At 59.1% G+C, this 3,905-nt stretch overlaps 1 long non-coding RNA gene across 1 annotated transcript; it reads right to left on the bottom strand.

Annotated features, from left to right (window-relative positions):
• LOC108637172 lies at positions 335–3,231 on the bottom strand. The gene is made up of 3 exons (XR_001918873.1): positions 3,017–3,231; positions 2,375–2,548; positions 335–1,870 (listed from the first exon to the last, which is right to left on the bottom strand). It is a non-coding gene; the product is annotated as an uncharacterized LOC108637172 (long non-coding RNA).

The raw sequence follows: 3,905 nt of genomic DNA, 5'->3' as shown, positions 1-3,905 counted from the left end.
TTTCAGTTCAGTTCAGTCGCTCAGTCACGTCTGACTCTTTGCGACCCCATGAACTGCAGCCCACCAGGCTTCCCTGTCCATCACCAACTCCTGGAGCTTGCTCAAACTCATGTCTGCCGAGTCCATGTTGCCATCCAACATCCCATTCTCTGTTGTCCCCTTCTCCTCCCGCCTTCAATCTTTCCCAGTATCAGGGTCTTTTCCAATGAGTCAGTTCTTCACATCAGATGGCCAAAGTATTGGAGATTCAGCTTCAGCATCAGTCCTTCCAATGAACATTCAGGACTGATTTCCTTTAGGATGGACTGGTTGGATCTCCTTGCAGTCCGAGGGACTCTCAAGAATCTTCTCCAACACCACAGTTCAAAAACATCCATTTTTCAGTACTCAGCTTTCTTTATGTTCCTATTCTCTTTACAGAATCTTTGAAGTTATGTTAATATCATCACAAAATGAGTTTAAAAGTGTTTGCTTGTATTGTACTTTTTGAAGAATTTAGGATCTGTTTTCTATCTTTAAGTATCTGAGACAAAACACCAATGAAGGCATCAGGTTCTGGGTTTTTCCTGTTGGGTTCTTATTACTGCTTCAGTTTGTTTACTTATAAGAGGTCTACTCAGACTTTCCATTTCTTCTTGAGTCAGTTTTGCTAGCTTGTGTGTTTCTAGGAATTCATCCATTTCATTTAGGTTAAGCAACTTGTTGACATACAATTGTCCCATGTTGTCCATTTTTTAAGTCTTTAAAAGAAAGAACTATTGGTGTCACTGATTTTCTCGAGTGATCCTCTATTCTGTTTATCACTGCTCTAAATTTCATTATTTACTTTGTTCTGCTAACCTTGGGTTTATTTTGCTCTTCTTTGCCTATCTAATCAAGGGCATCATCTCACCAGCCCCCGACAAACAGCCAGGGCCTCTCTCCAGATATGCATTGTTGGGTGGACAACAATCATAGATTGGAGTGGACTAGGCTACCGGGCACTTTTCACCCCAACTGGCAGTCCAGGTCTCTCCCAGACTACAGTTTCACCCTGAACCTTGCCAGCCCCCAGGCTTTGGTGGCTGCCATGGACGGGCTGACCCGGCCCCTCACAGACCACAGCCTCAGGTGCTGTCTGTGATCTGAAAACAAGAGGACCTGCTGAAGTCTGCAAAGGGGCACTGCCCACGTCACAGGCCCTACCCACCACCACCAGGCTCTGCCTCTGGGTGCTTCCCTCACACCTTCCAGGCTTGGGTCCCTGGTGCCTATGCCCGTGGGCACTCAGGAGCATCCGTCCGTCAGATCTGACAACGGCAAAGCCAGTCCTTCCATCCAGCCACCAGTTCCCCAACACGGAGCCCAGGACCCGCAGAAGCTCCCATCCCAGATCTGGGATCAGCTAAGGAGAGGGCCTGGAATCAGCGGCTGGGGAGGTGCTCACCTGTTCGGTGCGCACTCCAGGCCCAAGCGGAGAGGATCAACGTGAGCTTTTCCAACATGAGCTTGGCCCCCCTCGTGGCCAGGGGGAGGAGATGACTGCCCCACCCCTTCTCTGGGACAGCCCCTCCCAGTTCCAGCGTACTTCACTCCCTCCATACCCAGAGGGGACCAAGACGCCCCAGCTCCTAGAAGCCCCTGGAGGTGGACGCTGGCACGGGGCGCCCTGCGGAGTCTGGGCGCTGCTGATCCTCCACTCCTCGGGGGCCAGGAGTAGACGTTCTGTCCTCAGCATCCCCACAGCCCTCGGCCTCCAGCAGCCCTCGTCTTCAGCTCCACACGCCCTTGGCAGCCTCGGGCACATGAGGGCTGGGTCTCAGGGTCTGCCACGCCAGCTTCTCGCTGCTCTCCAACCAGCAGGTGAGGGACGCCCTGCATCCATGTCAGCCTGGACATCAGAAGAGCGACAAGGGCCAGAGTGCCCTGCTGATCCCCCTGGCCCCTCACTTGGACCTCTCTGGTCCAGACGGCACCCGAAGGGCTTTGACGAGAAGCCCCCCTGGGCCCTCAGGGCAGCAGGCCCCTCCCTGAGAGGAGGAGGAGGACTGCACAGCCTCCACTGAGCACAGGAGGAGATAGAGGCCGCCTCCGTGTCTCTGGGGGGTTCTCTGGGATCTATGCTATACGGGCTGGAACACAGGTCCACCAAAACACCTCTGAATCTAGGAGCTAGGAAGTGGGGGTTCTGACCAGACAGCCTGTACCTTGTCCCCCTCACCCTGCAGTGACCTCTGACCCCTGGCCCCACACTCAGAGTCCTGTGTGGTCTGGTCCAGACACCCTCCCCTGTGAGCACCTCTCATCCCCACCCCAGGCTTCCTACTGCCTTCCTCCCCAAGGGACCCTCCCAAGTTCCTCCCTACCCCGTCACCCCCATCCACAATGGACTCACCTCCAAGGCCGGACTCAGAGCCTCAGGCTCCTGTGCAAGGACAGCCTTTGGGGCCAGGTTGGCCTGGACTCAAACCCACAGCGGGGCCACGTCACGGCCCGTGACAGGCCAGCTCACGCGGTGACTCTCTGAGCCTCAGTTTCCTCCACTGAAAACAGGATCAGTGACTCTGACCTTGGGAGACGGTGCTGGGGTTAAAGCAGGGAGAGGAAGACACCCAAAGTGCTTGGACTCAGGAGGTCCCCTGTCTGGGGGAGTCCCCCAGGACAAGGTCTCAGCGTGGGCTCAGTGAACGTGAAGAGCCATGATTCTGACCGCCCCAGTCACGGCTGGACTTGGTCACTTAGACTTGAATGACCTTGAGTGCTGGGACCGCTGCTCATCTACAAAGTGGGGTGACATCACTGAGTGACGAGAGGGCTCACTATTAACAGTAACTGCCCCCCAACTCTCGCCCATAGGGGTGCTGGGCGCCCTTCTCCGCGGCTCCCTCTGACCCTTGGCCACCAGCCAGGCCTGCCCGCGGGGACAGGCCGGACCTCAGTCTTGGGGTGCTGTCAGAAAGACAAGCAACGTGGGCAGAGGGCGCGGGGACGTGGTGGCCTCCCCTTCTCCCTGCCGAGTCGGCGTCCAGCGACTCACCCAGCCGGGCCCTGGGGTCCAGACGGAGGGCTGGGGGTTTGCGCGGGGACTGGCCTGCCTCCTGCTCTCCAGGAGCACCCGGCCCAGCGCTCGGCGGCCGGCCTGGCTGCGGCGGGGGCGGAGTCGGAGCTCCAGGGGACACAGGCCCCAGCGCAGCCGACTGGGGGGCCGGCGGCCGGTCACGACCAGAGGGGCCGTTGGCGGCGCGCGCGGGGCGGGAGGGGGACGCGCGTGCGCGGTGCGGCCGCGTGGGAGGGGTGACCGAGGCCCCGCCCCCTGGCGGCTCACCCCGCACCCCGTCCCGAGGCGCGCGGGGAGGGCTGAGAGCCTGCAGCGCACCCCCAGCCCCCAGGAGGGAGAGTCAGCGCAGTGAGCGCCCTGAGCCTCCTGAGCAGTCCTTGTCCAAGCCCTCACGGGACAGTTAGGAAACAGGCCAGGAGAGCCCCTCGCAGAGGGGAAGGCAGGCTTCCAGGCTCCGAGGCCGGGCTTCAGCCCTGCCGTGGGGTTTGCTCTGGGAACCAGACGGCCTGAGGTCCTGGGGTACCCTGCCCACCCCTCCCACGTGGGACCCTTTCCTTTGGGCATCCGCACAGGGGCTCAAGTGTGCGCGTGCCACACACATACACACACACACACACACTGAATGCCCTGCTGGGGAGTGCACCCTGGAAGGAGATGAGGAGGAAGAAAGAGGTGGGAAGTGGCCTGATGGCACCCACCGCTGGGGAGGGCACAGGAGGCGGTTCCCTGCTGCCTGGACGCCTTCCTTCTCCCCCAGTTATCGAGCGCCTGTTCCTTGAAGGCTTCCGCCTGTGCGCATGCTCAGTCGTATTCGCCTTTTCGCGATCCCATGGACTGCAGTCCTCCAGGCTCCTAGGTCCATGGGATT

This window comes from Capra hircus, chromosome 11 (assembly GCF_001704415.2).
Source record: "Capra hircus breed San Clemente chromosome 11, ASM170441v1, whole genome shotgun sequence".
NCBI classification, from domain to species: Eukaryota; Metazoa; Chordata; class Mammalia; order Artiodactyla; family Bovidae; genus Capra; species Capra hircus.
Note: the sequence above shows the minus strand (reverse complement) of the source record. Positions and strands in the feature narration are given on the sequence as shown.